At 37.0% G+C, this 21,150-nt stretch overlaps 1 long non-coding RNA gene across 2 annotated transcripts in view; it reads left to right on the top strand.

The window, feature by feature from the left end:
* Positions 1–205: 205 nt before the first annotated feature.
* The window catches only part of LOC125693829 (uncharacterized), a 93,894-nt gene continuing 72,949 nt past the window's right edge, over positions 206–21,150 (top strand). For both annotated transcript variants that reach the window (XR_007377269.1, XR_007377270.1), the window contains exon 1: positions 206–272. This is a non-coding gene — a long non-coding RNA (uncharacterized LOC125693829). The remainder of the gene's footprint in view (positions 273–21,150) is intronic.

Below are 21,150 nucleotides of genomic sequence, written 5' to 3'. Positions count from 1 at the left end.
CCCCTACAGGTGAAAGCCTTGTCTATCTTATTCCTAGTAAGTAGTTATGGATTTGTATGGGAACTGTTGAGTCGTGGCACGAACCACTGATTGAGCATCTGGAAGAGGAGACCTAGTCAGCTCTGAGAGCACAGGTGGATGCAATTCAGCTGTGTGACTGGAAGGGGTGGAGCCGGACCTCATTTAAGGGCTGATTGCCCCTGAGGAGGTATCTTATGTTGGACATCCCTTCTTTGTGGAATTTTTCTGCCAGCCGAGATCTTTGGAGATAGGTGAGCATTCTTCTTTTTGTAATATCTTCTCACTGCGCTAGTCCTGCTGCTGTTACAGGATTAAACGTGAAATGTGCTTTTCAAAACAGTGGTTATTTTTAGTTGTCACCAAGATGCAATTCTGTAAATAATGACTATGGTTTCGTATTATACTGATTTAATGAAATCGATGAGTAGAAACTTAACAGCAAAGTTTTGTTACCGTTAAGTGAGGCGTTCTTTATTGGCGGCGCTGGGCTAGCATCGAGATAACTTTCTAAGAACGCTCCTCCAATTGATCGTTGGGAGGCAGGTTACATCTTAAACACGTATTACGTTGTCATTGCATTCCCAAATACGTTAACCTATTCCCCCCTAACGACTGCCTAACTAACCTATTCCCCCCTAATGACTGCCTAACAGACATAGCTTTATTTGGCAATCTTCTCTGTCCTGTAGCATCCTGATGGTCGATTGTTAGTCTTGAGGATCGTTTATTTCCTTCCAACACTCTTTTTGTTCCAAAGATTGCTGTGGAACCAGGGACAATTGGAGAAGTCTCTGCACACACAGATAAGGAAGACAAAAGGGAACGTTTTGATGCAGTTTGTCGCGTTTTAGTCGTTCTGTTGTTGTTTCTTTTGCCTTGTTAAAGCAGACTAGCCTTACAATGTCTTCCCATCTACAATACTACATCACAACTTCGAAGGACTACTGTGGTGTTGCAAGTAAGCACTAGCAGAATATTTTGTGTAATTACTTCTTCAAATCAATACTCTGATGTAGTATTCCCTCATGAAGGATCTGAAAAATACGAGGCTCACACTTGGCTTCTGCAATTATTTTCTGTCTTCTGTGTCGCTATTTTGCTGTAGGACAGTCTCCCTGTTGTCATTTCCAGTAGTTAGTGAACATGAGAAGTATTGTTATGCTAATGCTTTTTGACCAGAATTTCTCTGATGATTACAGTTGCAAATGGTGCCCCCCTGCTGCCTTCCTGGATGAATGAATCGCACCTTAAGACAAGAGCCGCTTTCTCCCTCTGGCTGCCCAACTCGCCCTTAGGTATTTCTAAAGGCAGCAGCGTAGTAATTATTCACTTCATTTATTACCATAAAAATTCAACTTGTTGAAAGAAACGTGATTAGTACCTTTTGTTTAAAAGGCGAGAATTCTCACAAGATGCTGTGCAAATGAAATTGTATATAAAAACATGTCAAAAAATGATAATCATATCAGAAATTGGCTCTGAGTGAATAGGAGTGATGAGATGAGGAAATGATGCATGTGACGAACATTGAGTCTCCGGGGAGATGTCTGTGTTGCACAGATAGCTTGGGCTGTCAAGCTGGTTTGTCATAACCCCTGTGGCTGGAGTCTGAAACACCTTAAAACCAGCAGGACTTCTCCGTGCAGGGTCTGTTGCAAGGTCCGTGGTGCAGCCTCTTTCTCCATGTTGTTTGTCTCCCTAAAGGCTTCCTGCCCTTCCCCTTGAGATGTGCCTGGGGAGAAGGATGGGGCAGGTGGGCTGGCAGATGTGCTGCTACATGTGCGAGTGGGCAGGGAAAGGACTGCAGTGCAGACGTGCACAAAGAGGAACCTAAGGTGTATGTGTAAGCCCGAGGGTTGCAGCCAGCTGTGTGCTGGCCTTGCTGCAGTTCTCTGTCAGAGTGCCACATGGCTAAGGACATCCAGGTTCAGTTCTATATGCGTCTGACAAAGAACTGTAGACAGATTATGAAAATATGTTCAAGGAGAAGGTATTTTATAGGCAGAAATTTCTGCCCATGCCTTTGGTTATTGAGCTCATTATCTACGTTCAATAAAGCCTTTAAATGTGCCAGGGAAAGAAACGCTCAGCTGAGAAGTGGAGCCAAATGAGATATTTTCTTTGTGTCAGTGCCACAAATAGAGCCTTGGAGAACAATAAACAAATGAACAAAAACTTCTAAACCAAACCTCTTCCCCTGGGCCATCCTCTGTCTTCTATCTGTTATTTCCTTATTGTAATGACACTATTTCTGACATGTGTAGTGCCATTGTATCTTTTGTCATATGGGATGAGTCGTTCTGGACCAAATTTTAAACTGTGTTTAGGCAACAGACCACGTAGATACAGAGTAAAACAGGGTGCCTCGCTGCTATGTGGGTGCAATCACCACCTTGCTGTGAGATAGGTTTTGGTATACTGGGAGCCAGTGGAGCATTGTATTGCTTTGGTAGGTCACAGAATCACAGAATGGCTAGGGTTGGAAGGGACCTTAAGGATCATGAATCAACTCCTCTACCACATGCAGGGCCACCAACCTCCACAATTAATACTAGACCAGATTGCCCAGGGCCCCATCCAATCTGGCTTTGAACACCTCTAGGGATGGGGCACCCACATCCTCTTTGGGCAGCCTATTGCAGCACCTCACCGCTCTCTCTGTAAAGAACTTACAGGTCTGGTCCCTACCTCTAAAGAAAGGCCTTTTTTTTTTTCATATGTAGAGCTGAACTGTTTATTTGTGTAGGAACACACTTGTATGTGCTGTGTAACAGCCATCTCCAAGCTGCTGCATCTGGCCTGTGATCTGTAAAGCTAAGAATTATGAGACAATTCCCAGGGATTTGTAGACTTCTGAAAACTGAATCCCATTGCAGGAACTTAGTGAATTAAATTACCCCAACGCCTGTGGTTTTGAGAGTTTGTAAGCCTTCATTCTATGCAGAAAAATGATACACTAAGTAAAGAGAAATTCTGCAAGCTGAAGCCAGCAGAATTACCTATAGTTCTTCAAAAGGTGTTTGATCCTTAGATAAAACATTTGTTAATGCTTTAAAGATTTCAGCTTTAGAACTTTAAAGGTTTTTTTCTTTTTCTATGGTAGACCCCTAATAATATGGTATAATTTCACTTAAGAATTAAATTCCTTTTCATGTTTGTGGCCAACTATTCACCCTGGACATTCAGGAACAACAGTGTAACACGGTGGAATGGGAGTGAAAGGAGGAAATAAGGGTTGGGGAAATGAGATTGGAGGCTTAGCATCATTTCAGTGATTGAATTTAACTCTGAGGTCCCTGACTCTTCTAGCAACATGAAAAAGATAATCTTTTTATGTCATTGATAGGCAAATTGTGGGAAATGCTTAATGCAGGTCACAGAAACTAATTAGAAAAAAGAATTAAAAGATGAAAATCTCCCTTCAGACAGAAAATCGTGTTACTGGATAAACTAAGGTTCTGATAGTCATATTCTCCCCACCCCCATCCCCCCCTTTTTTCCTATTTTTTATTTCTAAATTATGTTTGCAGGAAATGGTGCAAAGAAAAGCAAACAGAAATGAGTGGCAGGGTGTTAATTGAGACTTGATAATTAAAGTGAAATATAGTAAAGGAACAGATATCATTCCAGCTTTGAGCATGAAAATCATGACAGGTACCACCTATGGACTCTCAGCACTGTTGCAGTAACCCTGGGAGGCTGCCAGCAAGAGCCTTAGTGACACACAGCTCTGTGCCTGAGAACAAACATTAGCAGGTGGGGAGTTTCATAAAATGGATTTTTTTTTAATTGATCATTTACTCTTTTGCTTCTCTGTCTTGTTGTCAAGGCTGTTGATGGCTATAAAATGGCAAGGATGAACTCCCATGGCATTGAAAAGGCTGAGTGAGCAAGTGGCAGTTGCAGGGTAATGACGGTGGTGCCTTGTGCCAGTCTCAGCTGAGTGCTGTGAGATTAAATAGATTAAATGAAAATAGATGCAAGCTAATTGAATTTAGCGATATAGGAGATGAAATCAGACCAGTACAAAATTAGACCCAAGACTGCAACTGCTCTCTTACTTCTGAGAGGCTCTTTCTTTGGATTACCAGAGTCAGGAGCTCTTTCAGTCAATTAGAAATGAAAATAATAATATGAAGAACATACACAGTAAAACAAAGAGCCACTTTTCTTCATTCACAGTACAGATTTGCAAAAGATTTACAGTGTTTAGGAAAATTAATAGCTTGAGAACCATCTTTGTTTTAAGTTGCTTGGGTTTTCTCAATTTTTTATTCAAAGATGACTTGGAGTTTGAGTGTCTAAGTAGTTGTTATCCAGATTGATGGTAAGAGTCTCTTTTATGGAGTTAAGATGTTCAGAAGTGTAATGAAGTCTGTGAGACAATGTGACTGTGACTCACTCTTTGAATTTTGTTGTAGTCTCAAAGAGAGGTGGTGGATAAACCCCCCTTCTCTTTATCTCATCTCAGACCTTGAAATGAAGGTGTTTTACTGAAAGACTTAAATCAAGTAGCTGATTAGTTTTATTTGCGGGCAGCAAGAGAAAGCACTAACCTTAAGGAATAGTATAGAAAATAAAATAGACATGAAAGGGAGGAGAACATAACAGGAAGAAGGGAAGTTTTAAAATGAATAGAGCAAGCTGAGTGCAAAGATGTAGGTATGCGTTGTGTTTTTCTGGGCCTTGGATTTAAAAGAACCACCGTGAACTTGAAGCAGAGGATGAAGGGTTTGATTTGAATATGAATGTCTGGCAGGGTCTGAGCAGCATGAAAGGGATAATTTTAGCAGCAGCTTTTTGAATATGCTGGTTGGATACAAGCTGAGATATAAGTAGGCTAGACAGGCTATAGCTAAGATCAAAAATGAGGGGAAAAAACATGAAAGACAGGTGAAATTCACCTATGTGCAAAAAAAGTCTGGCAGAAGCATGTGTGATTTTCAGTAATCCCACATCCTGTATTAAATTAAATTAAAATTTAATTAGTGCACTAGACCTTAGAGTGGCAAACAGAAACTTTACTCAAGGGGTCAGGGTATGGTGGGTGGTTTACATTTACCTGGTGAGGGTCTAGAGTGAAGAGAAGGTTATCAGATTATGGATTTTGCTGAGATATCTGCCTAAATGCGGGGTGGTGTTTGTAGTAATGAACTGCAACAGTCAGTAGACTCAGAAGTAATGGTAGAGTATAAAACAAAAGAGTAAAATATATCCAATGTTGAACCTAGCTAATGAGAGATTTATGGCAAATAACTTGACATTCATTTTCAGAGTTAATCCCTGCTTGTGCTGTAAAATGTCAAAACAAATGTAAAATTTAGTGAGCTAATCAAAAATATAAGGTGAAGTGTCCAGTACTTTTTTCTCTTGCTTTTATAGCAAATGCTTTTTAAATTCCACTGTGATGAATTGTACTAGGAAAAAGTACCATGCAATGGAAAAGAGTTTCACAGCCATAGGTAACCATGTACTGTCTAAGAAATTTAAGTAATATTTTCAGACAGGCCATTTGGCAGAATTTTCCTTCTATCAGATCCTTCCAATTCTACTTGTTAGACATAAATTTAGATCACCTCTGGTTTTTAAAAATAAAAATAATAAAATTGAAGTATTTTATTCTATTCTTGTTATTCCTTTTATTGAAGAAAATATTGAATTTTTGTACTGGCTTTGCTAAATTCAGAAGTATGCTTTATATCACCTTTTCCAATCTAAATTGGACCATTTGCAAGTTTAACAATTGATATATTTCTAGAATTTCAGGGTTTCCTTTGCATATAATGGAATCTATAAAATCCCACCAAAACCTTTATTATTTGACTTTATGTAGTAAGAGGATGTCATAGAATGATTTCCATACTTATTAACCAAGTAATGAATGAAAATAGATTTTTTTTGAAGAGGTACAGTTAAAAATTAGAGAGGCTAAGTTCATTTATGGTGTAAAGTAAATCAATTAATATCATTACTTCAGGAATATATTCTGTTCTTTTGAGGGCTGCTTCAGAAGTAATGCCTCACCTTTTATCATGTTGGCCCACAAAATCAGAGGCAGATGTTGTTGCTGTGCCAGGACAAGTTGAACCTTCCTGCCGTTATTCTATTATATTTTGTTGCCATGTGACAGATGGCAGCAGAGGGACAGTCTGACATAATGGTGTCAGACATGGCGTGTGAAGCAAAGGTGTGTCATTGAATTTCTCTGTGCAGGAAAAAATGGCACTCATTTATATTTATTGATGGATGTGAGCACTAAGGCTTCACTTTCTTCTTTCTTTGGGATTCATATTGCTGGTATTTTCAAAAACTACAAGTTTCAAAACTTATGGATATGAGCAGAGTGAAATGGTGGGTGGTGCATTTTAGCAGTGACAACACTGAAAATGGATCACTTCCATTTGTGCAGATTTGTACATGCAGGCTCTTGTTAATGGGTGGTAAAAATGCACAGCTAATGGTGGTGACTGTTGCAAAGGAGTGTCCTGCAGCTGAGAATTTGCTGTATCAAATAGTGTTAGTGTACTAACACAGTTAGTGTTACTACTCTGTTGTAGTTTCCATGGAAATAAACAGAAGGCATTACTTTCAGAGTACATTCCCTTTAAATATTGTTGGCCTTAAGTGGGTTTTTTCAAACTCTTCAGTGTACTGATCTGCGAGTTTTACTTGTTCCGTGAAGTACTCCACAACTGATAATTTGAAGTGTATTTCTCTATTTGTTTTATTTTATTACCTATTATGCCATGAAATAAATCATCGCTGTCATCTACTCTGTTGCTTAATAATGTCAAATGAAGTGTGCCATTCCAAAAGTGAATATCTGCTTCCAGAATAAAGTAAAATGAATGAGATGAGTGTGTTGAATCAGCAGTCCCATTAGAACATATCTCCAAGAAATAGGCTTGAAACTAAGAATAGCATTATGTCTTTCCCACTGACAACAATGAATCTGATCTGAAAATTCAGCTAAAATTAAATTCCAGTAAAAGGCCAGGGAATAAAAAACGTTTAACGTGTAGCTTCCCTCTGTCCATTATTTCTCAAACAACACAAAAAAAAAAACTTCACAATTTGTTGCTTGTTTGCATCAGAATTTTGAACAACTTTCACTGGTGAACTAATACACAAACTCTTCTGAAATCTGAAAAATCTGTTAATAAATTCCATAAATAAGAACAATGGAATATTGAGCTGTAACAACAAATCTAGCTTTTCGGAAGATGTTTGGTGTGACCTGTTCTTTGCAAGATTAAGGAAGATGGCAACTGAAGATAAAGGATCCAAGGAATTCTTGTGATAATGAAGATGACTAGGTGCAGGTCATGGGAGCAGTGGGAAAGCATGATTACTTTAGGGTAGAAAATGTGCATGATGTGCCCTGGCAAGCTTCTTGAGAGAGACAGTAAGGAAAAGATCTGAAGACTGGAGATACCCATGATCCCTTTTCTGAAACTGAAGCCTGTTACCAAGGAAAGGGCTGAACTGGCATTACAATTTGAAATGTGTGTGTTCTTGCTGAAATAAGGTGAGCTAGAGGAGTACTGTGTAAACGCTCTTCTGAAGGACTACCCTAAGAGGAGGACCCTGCTTAGCAGAGATGGAGTTGAGATGGTGTTTGCTGCCTGTCAGTAACAGAAATTTTGATTTCAAAAGAGCTCACTTATAAAAGTAAAATTATAAAGTAGCTATGGAGTCAGCTAAATGGGGACATAAATATAGAGAAACCCTACTCTAAATACAGAACAGCTTCAGGTCTATTACCAGCAGTCTGAATCCCAGAGAAAGAAAAAAATGAAACCTTAGGGCTTGAGTAGCCTGTGCCTGAAGCACTTTTCCCTCTGAACTAGTTTGAGAGCCTGCACAACAGCCATGCCCCTGTGGCTGTAAGCCTGTAGCTATTCAATACACAGCAAGCTGGGTGCTGTGGATGCTTCCCTCATGTCTGTTGCTGATTGAAAACTGTTGTTAGTTATGTTATTGACACCCATAGGGTACTTAAATTTGGGATTTCTCTTGTTTTACATCAGTGTAGACAGAACAAACCAGTTCCACTGTCAAAGTTGCCCTTTAGACTTCATGTTATTAAGTTTCAACGATTCCAGAAAGCACCTTGTATAAAAATGAAATTTTGACTTTGGAAGAAAATGTATTTAATCATAAATCTGACATTTCTATGCAAGGTAGTGTAGTCTCTGAAACTGATAAGAAGTCAAGTTCCTCCTGTCTCTGGGGTTGAACAGGAATACCTGGAAAATCTTCAAGGGCACTAATTGCCCTTTAAGATTCTGCAGAGCTAGGAGAGAAAAAAAATAGAACATTGGAAAATTGGAAGACTATCAGAAAGGGCTTTCTTCTAATTCGTCTAATGAAAGAATAAACATGGCATACTTCTTTGTTCAGTTCTAACTTTGCTTTGGTGTCTTTGGCCAGTAATTAAAAAAACTTTTGAAACTAACTCCTGGGCTGTGTGCATCAGAGAACAGGAAATGCTTCTGAAAAGATAACTGCCTTAGAATGGAATTAATCATTCAGTTCCAGAGAAGACTGAAATGCTGATGGAACAGCTGTTCAGGTGAACAGCGTCTGCAAACCATTCTGTAAGAGAACTCCATGAAACTGATGAGATCTCCTGTGGGTGCAATAAATTCCCAGCATTTGACAAAAGAGTGGTGGTCTGTAAATGAAAATATCTGCTGTTCATGCTTTCTCTTGTGTTTCTCAGGTGTTGCTGCACCTCCAATTAAGCATCACCTGATAAAATCTGAATTCTCCTTTTGGTCTTCTTGCCATCTTTCATTCAGCATTAAAAATTCCTAAAAATGTGAGAGACTCAAGTTTTGTTTTGTTTTTTTTTTTTTTTTTATGGTCATAATAAATAGGAAAGCATAATGATATGTAAAGTACCTTACGTTATGCAATCAACTGGAAAACAAGTATTTTCAATTCATAATGAAATTATTTCATTTTAGTATTAGAGTTGCAATCTTTTAAAAGCAGAAGGAGGAATCATAGTTAAACATAATAAATGCATATCTTGAAGTCATTTTGCAGGGATAAATTGTACTCAATCTTTTGTCATTCAAAGTTAGAGTTGAAGGCATGCATTTTTTACAGTGATACATATCATAATATAATTGTCATTCTGCATGGTAAAAGGCAATACAGTTGTAAGGTGCACTGGTTATTGTTTACTAGCTGGGAAAGTTCTTTATCTCGTAACTTTCAGTACTTTTTTGTGGAAAGAAAGTTGCATGTTATTGTTTTGGAATTCCGAACTTGCTGTGTGTGCTTACTTTCACATGGGGAGATACTTAAGTGACCCTATGAAGAATCCACAGTATAGGCTGGTGGGAAGTTTTCCTGTTACTCTATTCATTTTGCAGTTGGACTTCATAGATTTTAGTAGAAGAAAATTTGTTTGTGCAGCCTAGCTGAAGTTTCACATAATTATCACTTTTAGATGGCAAGTGTTAAGACATTACAGAGATGGGGAGTGGCATGGATCCTCCGGCAGTGCGCCGGTCTGATGTACTGATAGCATACAATATATTATTGCATTGTCATTCTCATAGAATTTTTGGGGCAAATGTAAAAGCAGACCAGCATGGTCCTGGAGTTTTATTTCCCTTAAAAAAAAAAAAAAAAAAAAAAAAAAAAAAAGGGAAGATTTTCTTCAGGGGCCTTTCATTACTATTTTAATAGGTTGAGATTCTGTGCAAGGAGTTTGGATCTTGCATTGTAAAACATGGCTAGTTACATGTGGGAAAAGAAGGAATATTTCATTTTATAAATCTACTCAGTTTTGGTAATTGGGCAAGAGCTTTGCAACTGTATTGTTTGATATTTTTGTAATGTTAGTGGCTCTCTAATTTTGCTGTGGAATGAGAGTGAGGAAATCTGCACGCGTTGTTCCCTTACAAGAGCCTAGATTTTAATTCTGCAAAAGTCCTGCAATGTTGCTGTCTTTCAGCAATCTTATCATTAAATTCTGGCAGGGAGAAAAGGAATAGGAAAGAAATACAAAGGGCAATTGCAATCTGAAGATTTCCCTGGGGAAGATGAGCAAGGTACTTTTTGGGCTGCCAAAAAGTGAAATCACAAGAATGACTCTGTTCTAAGCATGTTGGGAATGATTTAATTCTGTCATCATCAGTCAAGTGGGAAACATGCTGACAGGATTTGAACAACCACTGGAAGAATCAAAAGGTTCTGGGGTTACAATGTGATTAGCTGGCACAACAAGGTCGCCTGTGATAACTAGCCATGTGGTTAGTTTAGTGCATTATTTGGTGTCAAAAATGTTTTGGTATTGGCTGTATATTATATATACATATGTTTTAAACATGGCGTTCTGCAGGAGTGCTGTTTTTAGTTATGTCTGTTGGTTTGCTCTTTTTAGTACAGTATTTTAGGGCCATATTATGTTGTGGGACCATCCAGATGGATGGAAATACAGACAACTATTTGCTTCTTAATGTATAAAGAAAAGCATATCTGAAAAAATACTTGAATTCATGGCGTGTTCATCAGCGCTCTGATACTGAGGATTGTAGATTTTGTATTTTTGTGTGAAAGAGATGGCTTGTTTTCTGATGATATTTCACATATTTTTGTTATTTTGTGAACTTCTCTTTGAGCTGCCCTAATACCAAGATCTTTACCTTTTCCTCGGCCTACTAACACTCCAGGGAATATTCAGTTTCACAACAATGCATATGCCTCCCTGGCTGTACAGAGGAAGAAGCTGTGCATTACGATCTCTTTTCAACAAAAAAGTTCACACATTTGATCATTTAGTGAGGTCAATGTGTTCTTCACACATACTTTTATGGTGTTATATCCATGACCTGATATGCCCTAGAAGAGAGAAGCAGGTTGTTAACCATTTATTAGTTCTGCGCAGCAAGAGATTATAGTCAGTCACTACATCATTAAAACAGTCTCAACAGGTAACTAAGGCATTTTATTTGGGCACAAAACAAAGAATGGAATGTTTCAGCTATCCTTCCCTAGAGATCATTCTGGGTACTTCTCTTCTAGCAGGCAGCAGTGCTCTGGGTTTCGGCCCTGGGGCTCACGTCTGTGATATTTCTGTATTTCTGGACAATTTATCCCACCTTTCTTTATAGAAAACTGGTTCAACTTTTTGCCACCATTTTTATTTTGTTTAAATAATTCTTTAAATCATATTCATTGTTTCTGATAGAGCATGAGGTCCTGATAACCCCTTAGCACGAAGTTGCTTTCTTTTTTTTTTTTGTCAGCTGATGTTCAGTCCTTGATAAGTGGTTGCTAGCCATAAAAATATGTTAAACTTCTAGCTAATTACAGACAGTAATAGAGGACTTTTCACTTCATATTTATTTTTTCTATTGTTCAACATAAACTGAACAAATCATGGCCTTATTACGAGTCGTCCCATACAGCGTGCAGCTATGCCTGTAACTAAAGGAGCGGAGTCTATAACTTTAATGAAAACTTGGGAATCTCTTCATACAGAGAAAGCAAAATATCAGAACTAAAGGATTTCAGAAGAGGCCACGTTTACATGTATTACTACACTGTTGACAGTAGGTCCAATTTAAGTAAATGTTTCCTGCTTCTTTGAGGACGTAGAATCATTTCAGATGCTTTATATTCTAAATCTTGAAACTGTCTGACTTTAGGAGATAATGTAATAGAAAAATTGTCTTTGTTTTGATTAATTTTAAGAATATTAACTCATATGATTGAAATGCTGCCATATGTATAATTCAATCAACACCACTGAGGGAGGAAGACAGGAATAACTGAATGTTCACCCTGGTTCTGCCAGTAACCAAGTAACTTCAGCCCTGGGGTCTGCGGCACTCAGTGTTTCTTTAGCAAAAGTGTTCTATAATCTTCTGATAGGCAAATCTGGAGAAGCAGACTTTTCCAAAATCTGGCCTCTTGGTTAAAAATAATTTAATTCAACAAGACCTTATCTTGTTGAGACAGCCATTGTCTTACTAAGTTCTGGAGGACAGACTAAGCCTTGAAAGTAACACTATAAGGAGTGAGCATCTCTGCTGAATAGTGTGGTGCCTACAAATATCCCACTGAAGAACAGAAGTTTCACATGGAAAAGTGAAATGTTTTCCATGGCAAACAGTGACTTTGCACTAATAAGTTGGAATTTCTGCCTCCCTTCTCTGTGTCGTGTTCTGTCAGAGGGTGCTCTGGAGTAGATGAGAGGTCTCCCAACAGGCAGCTGCTGGCCATTGGAATTGATGCTGTCAGTCTCTCTTAATAGAGTCTATTTTCCAGGAAATGCATTGTAAAACTTCAAGCTTTCCTGCTTCTCCTTTTTCGGGCATGCAGGCTGTTGACAGTGTTATATTTATTGCAATTTTGCTGTCTTGCGAAGAATTCAAAAATGCTTGCATGCCTCAGTGGACCACTGGTAGACTAAATGATATGTAGCAACAGTAAATGTTTCTTTCTGCACTGCAGTCATGTTTCATAGGTTTCATGGTGGAAAACGATATCAGTGCTTGAATCTACCCTGGTAGTTAGATGTTGTTATGCTGCTCTTGAGGCAGGCAGCTCCTGCTTGAGGTGGAGGGAGCCAGTGGAAGGGCTGGCAGGTTTTGCACGGCCACTGTCCCAAGGGAATTTTTATTTTGTCTTGAAAAATAGCTTGAGGTTTAACTTGGGATGACAGAGAATTTCACTGGCAGGATCTGCATTCCGTTGTGCTAAGAGTGCCCACTATGCTCCCTGGCTTTTGACAGCTCAGATTCAGGTGACCCACTGTAATGATGTTGCAACTGCAGTGCAGATTGCTTCTGCACTTTTGAAGAAATGGGGGTCCAAAATATAGCTTATATAGCTTATTCAGACCATTTGTTGGATATGAAAACATATAATTATAAAACACAAAAAAGGCCTTATGAAAATTTGAGTAGTTTGATTTCTGGCATCTTTGTGTAAACACGGAGTGGAGATCAGAGACGTTGGTGTGAACTTTTTTTTTTTTTTTCATCTAAATTTGGTTCAGTTCACCTTTAATCAAATTAAACCTTTGACTGACTTCATCTGTAGGCAAAACCAAATCACATTCCAGGCTTAGCCTCGTTTTATCACTATGGTAGGTCTGGCTTTGAAGCCCACACATAGATTAGGGGTGGGAATGTATTCTGCTTGTGCCTCAGAAGTAATTCTTGATCTTAAACACATACATATTAATTACGTGTGTTAGACATGTGACAGCTTCACTGGAATCCCACTGATGGTGTGGGGCAGGGAACATTGCACAATGTTGCCTGTCTCACCCGTTGTGGTCAGTCTGAGCTACGTTCTCCTATGTTTCTATTTCAAGTCATGAAGACAAATGGAAAACTGTAGCTGCATAATGTGGGAAATCCTCTGTAAGGGGAAAATTCAGATATAAGCACTGTCTATAGAGACACCTAGATACCTCAGGAGAGTGGAGAGAGAACAACTGCTTAATTATAGGCACAATAACAAACACATCAGCAGGGCAACATGGAATTCACTGTAGAATTGCTATGATATAATCCGCATGTAATAATTGCTAGGTAATACTTTTAAATTAGGCAGAACCAAACAAAACGCCTTCTAATGGGAAATTAAAGACCTGTGACACATTATAGAAAATGCTGACAAATACAATTTAGATGTGATTGTGTTTCTATGCTGTAATTTTTAAAATAATTTTTATTATTGGGGGTGACTGCAAGGGAACTACAGTCTTAGTTTTTGATGTCCTGTTTTCAGATGTATGTATTTTTGCATAGATGATCCAAAATGCATATGAGAAATATGATTGTTGACTTAAGCTGTTGTATTTGATGATTATCAGAATTTTTAGTGAAGATGTGATGTATTTAAATTTGTATTATTTTTTCAGACTGTCCCTCTCATATGCTTATCTTCTCATCTATACATAAGCTATATCCCAAGTACAAACAATATATATCCTTATAGACGCAGTACTACTAGCAGTAGGTAACATTTTCTCTGGTTTAAACTTCTGGATGTTTCTCAAATCTCATTTTGAAGAACATATGGTAATCGTTCTGCAACGAGCAATGCGTTTTGGGTATGAATTTCTAAAGAAAACAAAGTTCTGTGTTTGAAACTTGGTGGGGGTGGGCAGTGTTAAAGGAGAAGCAAAACATATCAGGAAACATAGCTATCAAAAGACTTTGTGATCTGACTTCTATACCCTCCTGTTCTAGATCATTCTTCTTTTAGTGACTTCGCGACAGGATTGTGTGGGTCAGTAGAAGGGCCTTCTCTAAAATCCAGTAACATTGTTGTAAATGGGATGCAGTCCAAGTCTGTTTAATCACCGTTATTCTTCAAGGTTGTCAGGCTGCTCAAGTTTTCTGTATGTGAATTTCATGTTTGAGAATTGACATGTTCCTTATTTATATACAGGACCGTGTATCTTGAACCATTAGCTTAATAATCTGCTGTAGAAAGTTTAATGAAGATAAAAAAAAAACACCCACTACTTGCTTCTAAACTGATATTGAAATTACAGTATTGTCTACACCTTTCTTAACAAGATAATAGTAAACTAAAAAGAACATCAAGTTCTTTCTATACTTTGTCTCTTCTGATTCTGAAAAGTGCATATTAAAGAGAAACATCACATCTTTTGATGTGATTGCATCAGAAGAAAAGATATGGTTTGATTGATGCCAGTGGGGTCTGACAAAAAGCAACTCTACAGAAATTATACAATAATTTCCTTCCATATTTCCTCTCAACTGTTCTGCCACTTTGATGAAATGGTAATCTCTCTAATCCATTTCTCCAGCTATAAAAGTATTTCAGAAGCATACACTTCCCTGCAGTTATTACTGTGATGGAACATTTATTATCCAGCAAATGAGGCATCACATTCTCTGATAATTCTCTTAAAAAAATCATAGGAATAACTGCCCTTTATTGTGCATATCAATTAAAATATCAGAAAATGTCTTGTATATCTGTACAAGATAATGCAAGATATTTCACTGATCAATATCAAATGCAGGAATATTTCAGATCTTGTGCAGATGAAATTTTGCATTGTTCTGACGGGTGAGTTGACATTCCATTTATGTCCTAAGCCATCAAGGCTACAGATTGTAGAGCTGTGAAAGATCATTTTCATGTGTATGAGTCCTGGTCAATTTTGCTGTGAAAAATGTATTAATGCACCAAATGATTGTGGCTTCTGGACCAGTGTTTTCTGGGGCGCTTGCAGAGGAGTGAGAAATAGCTCAAAAAAAAAAATCTGCAAAAATCATCTTAAGCTTTGTACAGATTCAGCCCCTCTAACTATTTATTTTTAGAAAGCTAGATCAGAAGAACTAAGAATGTATGGAAACTCTTAAGCTGAATGAAAAAGATATTTAAAATATTTTTGTGATCATCTTAAAGATTAAACTAAAGGCATTAATCAGAAAACAGCTAGTAAGCTTAATTAGTTTTGTTTGTCTCAGTTTTGATTGTAGTGGGTTTTTCTGTTTGTTTCATTAAATTGCTGAAGAGTAAAAGAAGAAAATATTTGCTGGGAGATGTGGATTGTTTGCTCATGTCTAATTGCATTCCATGTCTACCAGTTATACATATATGCGTATCTGCTATATGAGAATACATTCAAGTGTGTACTGGATACTGTTTACTGTCTTTACTTCTTTCTTGTTTTTCTTACTGTACTATTTCCTTGTAGCCACATTTATCTCTACCCCTTGCAAGTAGCTTCAAAAATGTCTAATTTTTGTAGCACTGTGTAACAAAAGCAACCTTAGTGAGTTAGTGATCTAAGAGAAGGTTTTAAGCACAGTTGGCTGTTTTAGCATGCTATAGTTATTGAATAGTATTAATTTTTTTAAAAGTTATTTTAGTTTATTTCCTTCCCTGCCGAGCCGATCTTTAAAAAGGAATGGTAGCTATCCAGACAGTACAAAAACATGACCACGTAATGAGAAAATGGGAATCATTTTTACGTTTCTATTGTCTTGTCTCTAAGCTCAGAACAAATCTTTGCTTAGCTGAGGCAGTGACTATTTCTATTTTGCCCTATTTTTAAGAAATTCACACATAAATTTAAGAAATGCTGCTTCCTCAGCCAATAGGAACTATCTCGCTTTCCTCTGTAGTTTATTTGATGATTTTACAGAAGTACTCTGAATATACTGCAAGACATGCTCCTGAGGAAGTGTTTTATTCACCAAAGTTTGCCCAACTGCAGCTTTTTCCAGATAGAGGAACTGCTTTCGTGATTTCTAAGTCCAGCTTTCTTTGGTAAATAGTACTTGTTCACATGCTGTGGAGTAAGTGACTTAAGAAAAACCTGCTGAATCAAAAGTTCTCTATCCTAATGGCATTTGTGAGAAAGGAACAAAACCTAAAGTGTTCAGGGTTTGGTCATGTTTAGCTGATCGTGCTCTAATATTTATTTGGAGGAAAAAAAAGTCTGCCATTTCAGTAGTCACCATAGTAACTCATTTTATGCTATATTGCATATGGGCATATTGCAACACAGTATTCGTAACACCTTGCTTTTTCAGAATGTATGTTTCTGGTCATGCAGAATTTCCATGGCTGAATGAAAATGCCATATCTTCTCATTTGCAGCAATCTAATGTTTCTTTTCATTCCCCAAAAGTGTAGAATAATACATGTTTCAGTATTATAGGAAAAGTCAGATTTCATCGTATTGTATTCTGATAATTAGGGTAAACTAGGAAAGTAGCTTTTCTTTCTTACCTCTGTGCCATCTTTTGGGGGAGGAGAGAGTGCTGCTTGGTAGTCACAAGTAGTATATTTCAGATCTCCTGATAGGAGGCAGCCCTACATTAAAGCTAAAGGAAACCAAACCAACACCACCAATAAAAACAATTAAAACCACTAAAAAGAAAGCAAGTAAAAGATGCTAATAGTCACTAAAATGTGCTCTAAGGAGCTGCTTGAAAGACTCTAGACCAAATATTTGCCACTACAGTGGTTTGGATGCATACATCTGAAATTTTCATACTGTGTGTTGTTTTGTAGAGAGGCAGGAATTTGAGTTAGGGACAAGGATATATTGTTGTCCGTCTGTTGCCTGATCACTGACTCAGCTTCTCTCTCAGGAACTTTTATAATTGCTGAAATGGAGGGGGAAAACTTTGTTGTGATGTAAGATTCTTTTGTTGAGTTCTCACTACGTGATAATACTAATGAATAATAATATAATAATAATAATAATAATAATAATAATAATAATAATGAAGTTATCAGTTACATTGTGCATCTTCTCAGAATTGCTACATACTTTTTTCAACTGGAGATGTTTGTGCCTGAATAAATATGGTCTGGGTGCTATGTATGTATTGGGAATGGAATTTGAGAGTTCATACATACACCATAGATTTATAGGTGAAACACTTTGAGATATATTCCAGTAGAATCCCTGTGAAAAGTCTTCATTGCTGTGCTGCTGTTTGTACTTTACTTTCTTCAATGTTTACTCTTCCTGCTATACCACTGTGCTTGGAAGCAGAATGTCTTTGGAGCCAGCGGATTTGCTTCATAGTGATTCTGAATCTGGGAATGTCTGCATTTATCTGGAATATGTAGCTGGCAAGCAAAACACTTGAGCCTTAAGAACCATCTTAGAGTATGGCCACTGCCAGCTGGTGTCAGATTTTTTTTTTCATACATTGATGGATATTTTTTATTCTTAACATAACTGCTTTCTATGTGACAAGAGGAAAATAAAATGATAGGGATAAGATAACATCATTGAATTTTTTTGGAAAAATTTTTATTAATAACATGTTAAATATGGAGGAAAGGTGGAAGGAAGAAAAGGGGAAAGGGCAAGAGAAGATGGCTGATTGAATTGGAAAGAAATCCATTCAACCTCCAATTTATTAATATCCACACTTAACAAAATAAATACAAAGAATTATCCAAAATAAAAACAAAGAATTACACACTAGCTTTATAATGCAACAAATGGAAATAAAAGCCAACAGGAATTGAAAACAGTGTTTTTGGTAGTACATTTATATCAACTTGCCACTGATTTCTGACATATTTGCTTCTACACAAGAAAAGAAAATCTGCAGAGAACTTTTAAAACAAACAAACAAAAAAAACAGTTACTTGTGAAGTACTTGCACTTTTAAGTGCACCTTAGGGATATGGGATTTTTTTGTTGATATTTATGTGTGTTTGGATTGTTTTATTTTTCTTGTGGTAGTTGTTTTCTTTTGTTTGGTGCTTGCATAATAATTATGTTTCTTGTAGCATTCAGTCTTCAACCAGAATTTCTGAGCTTCTCTGACACATTTTTTAAGTGATATTGTCCTCCGAACTGTAATAAATGGGGAAGTATATCATTTCAATTTAACAAATAAAGCTTAAAAGTAAAGTTACTGGGCAAAACAAAGCATTACAATAGAATATACTGAGTTTAATGAGATTGCAATACCACTGTTACAGTCCACTTCAATAACCAACTGAAGACATTTTAAGAGATGGAAGAAATCTTCCTGATGTCTCTTTGAAAATGCAATTTAATTCTGTTAAAGGACACTTATGCAAAAAAGGCTACAGATTGTGTTCAATATTGCACACACAATCTGAAATGAAACTTTCTAGAATTGCTCAGCAGCTGCTGTACAGTGTGAAGAAGATTCATTCTTTAATTAGAAATGTATAATGTTGTCATTCCCATTACTATCAGAAAAGGTTACGCTGGTATGAAGCAAAGAGAGGGAAGGAAAGAAGGTAGCAAGTTTCTCAGCTTTCCACTTTCACAAAATAATGTAACTTAGAAGAAAACAAACAAACAAATAAAAAACATCAACAACAACAAAAATCCAATTTATTTTCATTACATTACGTAAATTTATTTCCTAAATAGATTGGAAGCTTTTGGACTTGTCAAGGTTTGGTTCCGTTTTCTCAGGAGTTGATCTGCTCATTGAAATCAATTAGTTGAATGCTTGCTGATGGAATTTCTTATGTTTGGGTTTGGGGGGGAACCAGTGAACTGCAACTCAGCTTCTAGGTTTAAAGATCATTTCAATTGCTAATGGAGTGCTGTTTTTGTGTTCATCTTGACCTATTTGATAGGTGAAAGCAAGCATAGCTTCACTGACCTCAACTTCAAAATTTACAAATCTGTTATCTAATATAAAGTCTACAATTACAATAGGAAAGCATACAAGTGAAAAATATACCTTTTTAAATTCTAGATAGGCATGTCGATATTTTATTTCTTAATAATTTCTACTTTCTTCCTAGTTTTCTGTAGTTACCATACCATACTAATAGATGAAGGTTGAAGTCTAGATTTTTGTTTAAAAAAATAAATTATTTGTGTGTTTAATAACGTATACACACTGAATAGATTTTTTTTGTGTGTGTTAAATGTCTAGCTATGCCATTATGAAATCATGAAGAGTATTTCTAGGAAGGTGTTTCCTATCGCATGCAGAACAGTTCATTTTATGATCTTGATAGTAAATGAACAAACTGCAATACAGATGATATCATGTTTATCTCATATTGGTTTATTTTTCTTGGAGTAAATTGATATAATTACCTGCCACACATTGTCCTTACATCAGTTGAACTATCACCAACCACCACAGAGACATGAAGATTGCCATCAGTACCAGTGTGCCCAGAGATAAATCAAATTTACACAGGAAGCTCCTTTATTCTCCTTCTGACACGTGAAGGCAATCTAGCCTTTTAGTGTGGGGCACATAAACATGCTGTGCTATGAAGGCTTGAGGAGAAAGAGACAAAGGGTGAAGATGTATGCTGTAGTCCAGGGAGGCTGTGATCAGGAGTGAACAGAATGCACAGCGAAGGCATTCTTCCACGTAGATTTTCGGCTACTTTCTGTACTTTATTCAGGTAGGGTTACTTGTACTCCTTTTAGACTCAGAATTAAACCACTGAAGTTCACACCTAATCCCTAAACAAGTTATTTTAAATACTACCAACATCTTCATTTCACAGCAGATCTGTTTCTTTACTTGCATCCATCTTCTACTCTGCTGTGAATTATGTTATAGTTAAATTGGGCCCAGGCAGTTCAGATACAGATGTATTCCCGTAGCTACTTGGATCCAACTTAGCTACATAGATGAGTGATTAATGCTAACTGCCACTTAACTAATCACCATCTTTTCAGGATATATAAATGTGGATGGCAGGTAGAATCTTCTGTCCCAAAGGCAGATAAGTATTTTGGTCAAGAAGGTAAAATTGCTAAGTCTTGTTTCTTTCATTCATGCAATGAAACCAAGTCAGAGAGACGGGAGATTAAATTCTGTGACCTTTTAAGAGCAGGCAATTATAGTTGCAGAAAATTAGCATACATGAATTTTTTTGTACAGTCACGTAACTAAAACTGTGTGAATGGATTAACATTGATATTACCATTCCCCTGCATGTACATTTAGCACAGATTAAATTCATTACTGATCTTCTAAAACGTTTTGGTAAATTTGAGTGCTAGTCTGGATATTTTTCATATTCTACTTTTAGTAGATAAAATAAAGTGTCATGTTAAATAAAATAATAAACTATTTATTCTAAGTTGTTGATGACAGCATCAACAGTATATTAGGATGCAACCTCAGAAAGGATTGATTTCTGTCTCATCTACTTTAATGTGAATCTGAAATAAGCTATTTAAAGGTAAGGGATAAGTTAATGGAGTTAAGTCAGTGTAAAATTGGCATGAGAAGCAGATGAAGATGTAATACCAAGTCACTGATTCACAGCAAAATACAGATTCTTTTAAATGTAAAATTTGTATGGCTGCTACATCACACCTGTTTCCAGATTCAAGTTATTCTCTTGTTCTGTTCTACCTGCCACTGAGATATCCTTGTGTTTTATGCATCATGAATATTCACGTCAGGGGACTGAAGATATCTGAGTGCTAGCAATTCAAAAGGGTTAGCTGCTCTTAGGAGTAATCTCAGGAGCTCTGAATGTCTCTCTAAACTTACCAGGGTATTCCCAGTGTACTTGGTTTTCTCACTATGTATTGTCTTCTGGACAAACTGACATGGGAAAGTGTTACATCACAGAATCATTAAGGTTGGAAAAGGTCTCTGAGATCATCCA

Source organism: Lagopus muta, chromosome 5, assembly GCF_023343835.1.
Source record: "Lagopus muta isolate bLagMut1 chromosome 5, bLagMut1 primary, whole genome shotgun sequence".
Lineage (NCBI taxonomy): Eukaryota > Metazoa > Chordata > Aves > Galliformes > Phasianidae > Lagopus > Lagopus muta.
The sequence above is the reverse complement of the archived record's forward strand: the minus strand, read 5'-3'. Positions and strand labels throughout refer to the sequence as shown.